Consider the following 12,236-nt stretch of genomic DNA (forward strand, 5'->3'; position numbering starts at 1 on the left):
GTGCTTCGGAGATTGAATACTCAAGTTTGAGAAGTTTTCATAATGGTCACTCCTATATGAATCGGAAAATTATTTCCCACATGGTAATGATCGTCACTATGGAAATTGGTCAAACTCAAATATTCAATCTCCGATTCACTCGAACGCCTCACTAAGATCCTAAACCTAGAATCTCCTTCATATTCAAAAACCACGAAATATCAAAGCTTTAATTCCAATAACTACACAACTCTGGACTAGCATTTACACAACTAAGCACTGCCATCTCCCTCCTTCCCCATGTTACATTTATCCCATACAAGACGATTGAAAATGAATTTGTCTTACAAGTTTTTCATCGATTTTGACAACCCAACAATTATTCATTTCGATATGAACTATATACATAAAATTTATCTATTCTGATACTAACCGATTTCTGAGAGGGCGTCGCCACATCAATCTGACATACAGAACGCGTACCTCCAACTCCGGCTCCTCCTCATGCATGTTGTTGAGAATGTGTTAGAATAATTTCCATTAAAACATTCTGTGTTAATTAATACTAAGCTACTAGCAGTATAACAAAATCAGTTGTTAGTTTGTAATTTGTAACAAAGGTCATAGACAACCGGTAAATCTGATATCGTTGAAACTACCAACTGGAAATAAAATAAAAGGAAAATGGAGCATGAAAGAAGATATCAGTGTTTGGCTGAATGAAGGTTGGCACAGAATTTATGAGTTGCTAGGATTAAAACATTGATATTTTGTGGTTTTTAAGCGTAACAGTTAATTCAAATTCAAATTCACAGTGATTCGTTCGAGTACCTCGGAGATTGATTATTCAAGTTTGAGAAATTTTCATAACGATCGCCACCGTCCGAATTGAAAAATCATTTCCCACACAGCAGTGATCGTCATGGAAAGTTCTCAAACTCGAATAATCAACCTCCGAGTCACCCTAATGGATCACAACAAATTTAAACTAGGATTTACCGTAACGCGTACATACCACAAAATACACAAACTTTAATTCATGTAACTCGAGAACTCTATACCAAACCTTCATTCAACCAAACGCTAACCTCTTCTTTCTTACTCTCTTTTGCATTTATTTCATTTCCGGTTGATAATTCCAACGAATTCCAATTTATGAGTATGCTCCACTATCTAGATAATGCTTACCCATGACATTAATCTTCGAAATGACCCACAAGAAAATAAAACAAAACTCCTTTTATTCGGTTTTCTCCGGACAAAATTTGAACAGCTTATTTTCTAATGGCATACTGATGAGCGGATAATTTATATGCTTTTTGGCATTATTTTTACTTAGTTTTTAGTATGATTTAGTTGGTTTTTAGTATATTTTTATTATTTTTTAATTAAAAATCATATTTCTGGACTTTACTATGAGTTTGTGTGTTTTTCTGTGATTTTAGGTATTTTCTGACTGAAATTGAGGGAGCTGAGCAAAAATTTGATTCAGGCTGAAAAAGGACTGCTGATGCTGTTGGATTCTGACCTCCCTGCACTCGGAATGGATTTTCTGGAGCTACAGGAGTCCAATGTGCGCGATCTCAATTGGGTTGCAAAGTAGACATCTAGGGCTTTCCAGCAATATATAATAGTCCATACTTTGCACGAAGATAGACGACGTAAACTGGCGTTCAACGCCAGTTCCATGTTGCAGTCTGGCGTTCAGCGCCAGAAACAGGTTACAAGTTGGAGTTCAACGCCAGAAACAGGTTACAACCTGGCGTTCAACTCCAAAAACAGCCCAGGCACGTGAGAAGCTTAAGTCTCAGCCCCAGCACACACCAAGTGGTCCCCAGAAATGGATTTTTGCACTATCCATTTTAGTTTACTCATTTTCTGTAAACCTAGGTTACTAGTTTAGTATTTAAACAACTTTTAGAGACTTATTTGGTATCTCATGACATTTTAGATCTGAACTTTGTACTCTCTGACGGCATGAGTCTCTAAACTCCATTGTTGGGGGTGAGGAGCTTTGCTGTGTCTCGATGAATTAATGCAACTATTTCTGTTTTCTATTCAAACACGCTTGTTTCTATCTAAGATGTTCATTCGTACTTCAATATGATGGATGTGATGATCCGTGACACTCATCACCATCCTCAACCTATGAACGCGTGCCTGACAACCACCTCCGTTCTACCTTCGATTGAATGAATATCTCTTGGATTCCTTAATCAGAATCTTCGTGGTATAAGCTAGAATCCATTGGCAGGATTCTTGAGAATCCGGAAAGTCTAAACCTTGTCTGTGGTATTCCGAGTAGGATTCAGGGATTGAATGACTGTGACGAGCTTCAAACTCGCGAGTGTTGGGCGTAATGACAGACACAAAAGGATCAATGGATCCTATTTTGACATGATCGAGAACCGACAGATGATTAGCCGTGCGGTGACAGCGCACCTGGACCATTTTCACTGAGAGGACGGATGGTAGCCATTGACAACGGTGATCCACCAACACACAGCTTGCCATAGGAGGAACCTTGCGTGCGTGAAGAAGAAGACAGGGAGAAAGCAGAGATTCAGAAGACAAAGCATCTCCAAAACTCCAACTTATTCTCCATTACTACAGAACAAGTATTTATTTCATGCTTTTTTATTCTTAGCAATTCAAACTGATAATTATAATTGATATCCTGACTAAGATTTACAAGATAACCATAGATTGCTTCAAACCAACAATCTCCGTGGGATTCGACCCTTACTCACGTAAGGTATTACTTGGACGACCCAGTGCACTTGCTGGTTAGTTGTGCGGAATTACATAGTGTGAAGTAATTTTCGTGCACCAAGTTTTTGGTGCCGTTGCTGGGGATTGTTCGAGTTTGAACAACTAAAGGTTTATTTTGTTGCTTAGATTAGGAATAATTTATTTTGTTGCTATAGAGTCATCAAATCTGAGTCCTTTAATTTATTTTCAAAAAAAAATTCTTCAAAAATATTATTTTTCTTTATTAATTTTTAATTTTTTTTGTGAGTTTAGTGTCATGTTTTAAGTTTGGTGTCAACTGCATTCTTATCTTTTTCTCTTAAATTTTCGAATTTGTGTTCTTTATTCTTCCTTGATCTTCAAGTTGTTCTTGTTTATTTTTCTTGTTTGATCTTTGATTTTTCTTGTTCTATGTCTTTTCTTGTTTTACTTGTGCTTTCTCAAAACATTAGTTTTCAAAAAATTTATTTTTAGTTATTAAAAATACATCTTTAAAACAAGTGTTACATTTACTGCTCAATTGGCTAGAGCATTGGTTTATGTTCTTGGTGATTGGGTATCTTCTTTTTAAAATCTTTTTCAAAAATAATTTTTCTGTGATTGAATCTTGTGCCAAACTTTAAGTTTGGTGTTTTCTTGTTAATCTTTTTATAACTTTCGAAAATTTTATTGAAGTTTTCTAAAAATTTTAAGTTTGGTGTTCTTTCTGTTGTTCTTGTTGTTCTTGTGAATCTTCAAAGTGTTCTTGAGTCTTCTTTAAGTTTAGATCTTAAAATTTTTAAGTTTGGTATTCCTTGGTGTTTTCCCTCCAAAATTTTCGAAAACAAAGAGCATTAGATCTAAAACTTTTAAGTCTTGTGTCTTTTGTGTGTTTTTCTCTTTCATCATTAAATTCAAAAATATCTTTTCTCTTTATTTTAAGTAATTTTCGAAATTTTCCTTTAAAAATTCAGATTTTTATTTTAAAACTTTTTGTTTCATCTTATCTTAGTTTTAAAATTTCAAAAATCATATCTTTTTCAAAATCTTATCTTATCTTATTTCAAATTCAAAATTCAATATTCAAATTTCAAATTTCAAATTTCAAATTTCAAAATTTAATTTTCAAAATTTAATTTTCAAACTTAAAAATCAAATCTTTTCAAAATTTAAATCTCTTTCAAATCCTTATCTTATATTGTTGACTTTTTCAAAATTCAAAATTCAAATTTTCAAATTTCAAAATTCGAATTTCAAATTTCAAAACTTTCTAACTACTTTCTCTCTCTTCATTTTTTCGAAAATCCTCACCCACATCTTTTTCAAATCTTTTTAATTAATTAATTTAGTTTTTAATTTTCTTTTATTTCTTTTTCTTCTAATTTTTGAAATTATACTCAATTTTTTATTTATTTTATTTTATTTTATTTTAATTTCGATTTTCAAAAAAAAAAAATAATTTGCAATCCGCATCATCTCCATTTTTCCATCATGGACATAAGTGGAAATGAACAGTCCAGAAGGACTCTGGGGTCATATGCTAACCCCACTACTGCTTCATATGGGAGTAGTATCTGTATACCCTCCATCGGAGTCAGTAGCTTTGAGTTGAATGCTCAGCTCATTATCATGGTGCAGTAGAGTTGCTAGTATTCCGGTCTTCCACAGGAAGAACCTACAGAGTTTCTGGCACAGTTTTTACAAATTACTGACACGGTACATGATAAGAAAGTAGATCAGGATGTCTACAGATTATTACTGTTTCGATTTGCTGTAAAAGATCAAGCTAAGAGGTGGTTAAATAACCAACCTAAAGCTAGCATAAGGACATGGAAACAGCTGACAGAAAAATTCCTGAATCAATACTTCCCTCCAAAACGGATGACACAGCTAAGGCTGGACATCCAAGGCTTTAAACAAGGAGATAATGAATCTCTTTATGATGCCTGGGAGAGATACAGAGAGATGCTAAGAAAATGCCCCTCTGAAATGTTTTCAGAATGGGTGCAGTTAGACATCTTCTATTATGGGCTTACAGAGAAAGCTCAGATTTCTCTAGACCACTCAGCTGGTGGATCTATACATATGAGAAAAACAATTAAAGAAGCTCAAGAGCTCATTGATATAGTTGCCAGAAATCAGCATCTGTACCTAAGCAGTGAATCTTCCATGAAAGAAGAGGCTAAAACAGTAATTGCTGAACTCAGTCCTACAGAACAAATTACAGAATTCAATCAGCAATTAGACTTTCTAACAAAATAGTTGGCCGAATTCAAAGAGATACTACAAGACACAAGAATGGCTAATCTGAATATGGAAGTATAGTTGAAGTAAATAGAACAGTAGTTATCAAAACAAATAACAGAAGAGTGCCAAGCAGTTCAATTAAGAAGTGGGAAAACATTAAATACCTCACTTCAAGGCAGCAGGAAGCCAAGAAATGAACAATCGGCTATCCAAAATCCCTCTGAGGATAGTAAGAGCCCAAAGAGGAATAACTCTGGTGTTCAAACGCCAGAAACAGGCAAGGAGTTGGCGTCGAACGCCCAATGGAAGCTCAGTTCTAGTATTCAAACGCCAGGAACAAGTAAGGAGTTAGCATCCAACGCCACTCCAGCTTCCAACCCTGGCTTTCAAATTCCAGTGAGGGATCAGACACCTGCAAGTGCTGATAATAAATCCCTCAAGAAGGCTTCTCAACCTACCTCTGTAGGAAATAAACCTGCAGCAACTAAGGTTGAGGAATACAAAGCCAAGATGCCTTATCCTTAAAAACTCCGCAAAGAGGAGCATGATAAGAAATTTGCCCGCTTTGCAGACTATCTCAGGACTCTTGAAATAAAGATTCCGTTTGCAGAGGCACTTGAGCAAATACCCTCTTATGCCAAGTTCATGAAAGATATCTTGAGTCATAAGAAGGATTGGAGAGAAACCGAAAGAGTTCTCCTCACTGAAGAATGCAGTGCAGGCATTCTGAAAAGCTTCCCAAAAAAGCTTAAAGATCCCGGGAGCTTTATGATACCATGCATATTAGAGGGTAACTGCACCAAGACAGCTCTATGTGATCTTGGGGCAAGCATCAACCTAATCCCTGCATCCACTATCAGAAAGCTTGGCTTGATTGAAGAGGTCAAACTAACCCGGATATGTCTTCAACTTGCTGATGGCTCCATTAAATACCCATCAGGCATAATTGAGGACATGATTGTCAAGGTTGGGCCATTTGCCTTCCCTATTGACTTTGTAGTGCTGGAAATGGAGGAGCACAAGAGTGCAACTCTCATTCTAGGAAGACCATTCCTAGCAACTGGACGACCCTCATTGACGTCCAAAAAGGGGAGATAACGCTGAGAGTCAATGAGGATGAGTTTAAGTTGAATGTTGTCAAAGCTAAGCAACATCCAGACACATCAGACGACTGCCTGGGCGTTGATATTATTGACTCCCTGGTGGAAGAGGTCCATATGACTGAGAGTCTCGAATCAGAGCTAGAGGACATTTTTAAAGATGTTCAGCCTGATCTGGAGGAACCAGAGGAAATAAAAGCACCTCTGAAAACTCCTCAGGAAGAGGAAAAACCTCCTAAACCCGAGCTCAAACCACTACCACCATCCCTGAAATATGCATTTCTGGGAGAAGGTGACACTTTTCCTGTAATCATAAGCTCTGCTTTATGGCCACAGGAAGAGAAAGCACTAATTCAGGTGCTAAGGACACACAAGACAGCTCTTGGGTGGTCCATAAGTGATCTTAAGGGCATTAGCCCAGCCAAATGCATGCACAAGATCCTATTGGAGGATGATGCTAAGCCAGTGGTTCAACGACAGAGGCGACTAAATCCCGCCATGAAGGAGGTGGTGCAGAAAGATGTCACTAAGTTACTAGAGGCTGGGATTGTCTATCCTATTTCTGATAGCCCCTGGGTGAGTCCTGTCCATGTTGTCCCTAAGAAAGGAGGAATGACAGTGGTTCATAATGAAAAGAATGAACTGGTTCCTACAAGAACAGTTACAGGGTGGCGTATGTGTATTGACTACAGAAGGCTCAATACAGCCACCAGGAAGGATCATTTTCCTTTACCATTCATAGACCAGATGCTAGAGAGACTAGTAGGTCATGAATATTACTGCTTTTTGGATGGCTATTCAGGTTACAACCAAATTGTAGTAGATCCTCAGGACCAAGAAAAAACAACATTCACAGTCCTTCTGGAGTGTTTGCTTATAGAAGGATGCCTTTTGGTCTGTGTAATGCACCTGCAACCTTTCAGAGGTGCATGCTCTCTATCTTCTCTGATATGGTAGAGAAGTTTTTGGAAGCCTTCATGGATGACTTTTCAATATTTAGAGACTCATTCAGCTCCTGCCTTAACCATTTAGCACTTGTTCTGAAAAGATGCCAAGAGACCAACCTAGTTTTAAACTGGGAAAAATGTCACTTTATGGTGACTGAAGGGATTGTCCTTGGGCATAAAATTTCAAACAAGGGAATAGAGGTGGATCAAGCTAAAGTTGAAGTAATTGAAAAATTACCACCACCTGCTAATGTTAAGGTAATCAGAAGCTTTCTGGGGCATGCATGATTCTATAGGAGGTTTATAAAGGATTTTTCAAAAATTGCAAAACCTCTGAGCAATCTGCTAGCTGCTGACATGCCATTTATGTTTGACACAAAGTGTCTGCAGGCGTTTGAGACCCTGAAAGCTAAGCTGGTCACAGCACCAGTTATTTCTGCACCAGACTGGACATTACCATTCGAACTAATGTGTGATGCCAGTGACCATACCATTGGTGTAGTATTAGGACAGAGGCATAACAAGCTTCTGCATGTCATTTATTATGCTAGCAGTGTTTTAAATGATGCCCAAAAAAATTACACAACCACAGAAAAAGAATTACTTGCAGTGGTTTATGCCATTGACAAGTTTAGATCCTACTTAGTAGGATCAAAAGTGATTGTGTACACTGACCATGCTGCTCTTAAATATCTACTCACAAAGCAGGATTCAAAGCCCAGGCTCATAAGATGGGTGTTACTTCTGCAAGAGTTTGATATAGAAATAAGAGACAGAAAAGGGACAGAGAATCAAGTAGCTGATCACCTGTCCCGGATAGAACCAGTAGCAGGAGCATCCCTCCCTCCTACTGAGATCTCTGAAACCTTTCCGGATGAGCAATTGTTTGCTATTCAGGAAGCTCTGTGGTTTGCAGACATTGCAAACTATAAGACACAAGGTTCTCCTTCTGTAACCATGGAGAGGAAGCATGAAAAAGCTTCTCTCACTGCAGAGTCAACCAAAGCCCCCACAGTCAAACTCTAAGTTTGGTGTTGGGAGGCCACAACCAAACTCTAAGTTTGGTGTTGAACCCCCACATTTAAACTCTAAGTTTGGTGTTGGGAGGTCCCAACCTTGCTCTGATTATCTGTGAGGCTCCATGAGAGCTCACTGTCAAGCTATTGACATTAAAGAAGCGCTTGTTGGGAGGCAACCCAATGTTATTTAATTATATCTATTTATTTTCCATGGCTATTTTATGTTTTCTTTAGGTTGATGATCATGTGAAGTCACAAAAACAAATGAAAAATAAAAAACAGAATGAAAAACAGCATGAAAAATAGCACACCCTGGAGGAAGATCATTCTGGCGTTTAAACGCCAGAAACAAGCATCAGTCTGGCGTTAAACGCCAGAAACATGCTACATTTGGGAATTTAACGCCAGAAACAGGCAGCAGTCTGGCGATAAACGCCAGGATTGCACAGTAAGGACATTTTGTACGCCTAATTAGAGCAGGGATGCTAAATCCTTGACCCCACTGGATCTGTGGACCCCATAGGATCCCCACCTACCTCACTATTCAAATTCAAACCATTTCTCTCCTAAACCCACCCATTCACACACTTCCATCTCCTCCATCTTCTCCACTTCTTTCTTCTTTTGCTCGAGGACGAGCAAATCTTTTAAGTTTGGTGTGGTAAAAGCATTGCTTTTGTTTTTCCATAATTCAGTGGTAGAGCAATTGACTGCAGATCAAAGAGCTATGAGGAAAGAGCAACAAAGGCATGGAAGAGACATAGAGGAGCTCAAGAGCACCATTGGTTCTTCAAGAAGAGGAAGACGCCACCCTCATTAAGGTGGACCCATTCCTTGATCTCCTTGTTCTTATTTTCCTATTTTTCATTTACTATGCTTCATGTTTAATTATGTTCGCGTCTTTACTATATGATCACTAGTATCTAAGTGTCTATGTCTTAAAGATATGAATGTCCTATGAATCCATCACCTTTCTTAAATGAAAATTGTTTTCTGAAAAAGAAAAAGAAGTACATGAATTTCGAATTTTAAAATAGTTTAATTATTTTGATGTGGTGGCAATACTTTTTGTTTTCTGAATGAATGCTTGAATAGTGCATATGTCTTTTGAATTTGTTGTTTATGAATGTTAAAATTGTTGGCTCTTGAAAGAATGATAAAAAAGGAGAAATGTTATTTGATAATCTGAAAAATTATAAAAATGATTCTTGAAGCAAGAAAAAGCAGTGAAGAACAAAGCTTGCAGAAAAAAATGCAAAAAAAAAAAAGAGAGAGCAAGAAAAAGAAAAAGCAAGCAGAAAAAGCCAAAAGCTCTTTAAACCAAAAGGCAAAAGCAAAAAGCCAATTGCCCTTAAAACCAAAAGGCAAGGGTAATAAAAAGGATCCAAGGCTTTGAGCATCAGTGGATAGGAGGGCCTAAAGGAATAAAATCCTGGCCTTAGCGGCTAAACCAGGCTGTCCCAAACCATGTGCTTGTGGCGTGAAGGTGTCAAGTGAAAACTTGAGACTGAGCGGTTAAAGTCGAGGTCCAAAGCAAAAAGAAGAGTGTGCTTAAGAACCCTGGACACCTCTAATTGGGGACTCTAGCAAAGCTGAGTCACAATCTGAAAAGGTTCACCCAGTTATGTGTCTGTGGCATTTATGTATCCGGTGGTAATACTGGAAAACAAAGTGCTTAGGGCCATGGCCAAGACTCATAAAGTAGCTGTGTTCAAGAATCAACATACTGAACTAGGAGAATCAATAACACTATCTAAATTCTGAGTTCCTATAGATGCCAATCATTCTGAACTTCAAAGGATAAAGTGAGATGCCAAAACTGTTCAGAAGCAAAAAGCTAATAGCCCCGCTCATCTAATTAACACTGATCTTCATAGATGTTTTTGGAATTCATTGTATATTCTCTTCTTTTTATCCTACTTTGTTTTTAGTTGCTTGGGAACAAGCAACAATTTAAGTTTGGTGTTGTGATGAGCGGATAATTTATACGCTTTTTGGCATTGTTTTTACTTAGTTTTTAGTATAATTTAGTTGGTTTTTAGTATATTTTTATTATTTTTTTAATTAAAAATCACATTTCTGGATTTTACTATAAGTTTGTGTGTTTTTCTGTGATTTCAGGTATTTTCTGACTGAAATTGAGGGAGCTGAGCAAAAATTTGATTCAGGCTGAAAAAGGACTGCTGATGCTGTTGGATTCTGACCTCCCTGCACTCGGAATGGATTTTCTGGAGCTACAGAAATCTAATTGGCGCGCTCTCAATTGGGTTGGAAAGTAGACATCCAGGGCTTTCCAGCAATATATAATAGTCTATACTTTGCACGAAGATAGATGACGTAAACTGGCGTTCAATGCCAGTTCCATGTTGTAGTCTGGCGTTCAGCGCCAGAAACAGGTTACAAGTTGGAGTTCAACGCCAGAAACAGGTTACAACCTGGTGTTCAACCCCAGAAATAGCCCAGGCACGTGAGAAGCTTAAGTCTCAGCCCCAGCACACAACAAGTGGGCCCCAGAAGTGGATTTTTGCACTATCCATCTTAGTTTACTCAACCTATGAACGCGTGCCTGACAACCACCTCCGTTCTACCTTCGATTGAATGAATATCTCTTGGATTCCTTAATTAGAATCTTCGTGGTATAAGCTAGAATCCATTGGCAGCATTCTTGAGAATCTGGAAAGTCTAAACCTTGTCTGTGGTATTCTGAGTAGGATTTAGGGATTGAATGACTGTGACGAGCTTCAAACTCGCGAGTGTTGGGCGTAGTGACAGACGCAAAAGGATCAATGGATCCTATTCTGACATGATCGAGAACCGACAGATGATTAGCCGTGCGGTAACAGCGCACCTGGACCATTTTCACTGAGAGGACAGATGGTAGCCATTGACAACGGTATCCACCAACACACAGCTTGCCATAGGAGGAACCTTGCGTGCGTGAAGAAGAAGATAGGGAGAAAGCAGAGATTCAGAAGACAAAGCATCTCCAAAACTCCAACTTATTCTCCATTACTGCAGAACAAGTATTTATTTCATGCTCTTTTATTCTTAGCAATTCAAACTGATAATTATAATTGATATCCTGACTAAGATTTACAAGATAACCATAGATTGCTTCAAACCAACAATCTCCGTGGGATTCAACCCTTACTCACGTAAGGTATTACTTGGACGACCCAGTGCACTTGCTGGTTAGTTGTGCGGAATTAGGCTGGATTTTTTTTAAAGTATGTGCAATTACGGGAAAAAAATTCTCATGTAACCAAATTCCAAAATAAAAAAAACAATTAGTTCTCCAACGAAGAATGGTTTATAAATTGTAGTTTAAAAAAATGTTGACTAAATATTAAAGGCCAACCAAAAAAACTGTTTGTTCCCAAAGGAATAAGCCCATTATGGCATTTTTCCAAAAAAAAAAAGGCTATTCTGCCATTTGATCTTAACAAAAAAAAAAGATTTCCAGCTAGTTACGGTTCAAAATGCCAATTATAACCGTACGACAAATTACATCATTGGCGAATGCGAATCTGCATGAAGTTAATATCCAAATTTGTTTTCAAAATACATGACATACCAAAAAGCAAATATAATTGTTCAACAACTAACTAACAGATAATTGAGTTTCATACTTCCTAAAACTATGGGAAAAGTTTTAGCATCATAGATGGACAAACATGTCAAACACAGGCGGAGAACGCCGTCTGGTCCTCATCCTAAGACATCCTATCTGCATCGAACCTGGATGATCGTGATTGGCTCAGTAGATATCACCTCGAAGATCCCACACCACCTGCCTTGAAGTTGCACAATGAAGCAAAATTTTCCCATCCTCCGGAAATAATACCGAAGCTACCGTCCCTTTTTCCACTGTACCTTGTGTATGTAGCTTCGACCTCTATGTGGCCGTGTGTAAGGATGAGAGGGTGCCTCTAAGCAGTAAAGTGACTCAGATGAGGGACATTGGGCTGATTTTAACACAAGATATTTAAGTAACTATTAGCTAATTTAATCTTTCTTCACTAAAAAATATTTTAAACAACAGGTTGGGACAAGTATACGCTTACCAACAATCTAGACGATATCATGCGAGCAGTTAGTTCCATCACAAAAAAAAGGCCACTTGGTAGATACGTTATCGGCAACGGCTTTAGCCCTGGCTGAAGGAAGGATGTTGATACACTGTGTAGTTTGAAAGTTACCAGTCCTTACATATG

The sequence above is a fragment of the Arachis ipaensis genome, chromosome B7 (genome assembly GCF_059453495.1).
Source record: "Arachis ipaensis isolate K30076 ecotype BB chromosome B7, ASM5945349v1, whole genome shotgun sequence".
Classification (NCBI taxonomy): Eukaryota; Viridiplantae; Streptophyta; class Magnoliopsida; order Fabales; family Fabaceae; genus Arachis; species Arachis ipaensis.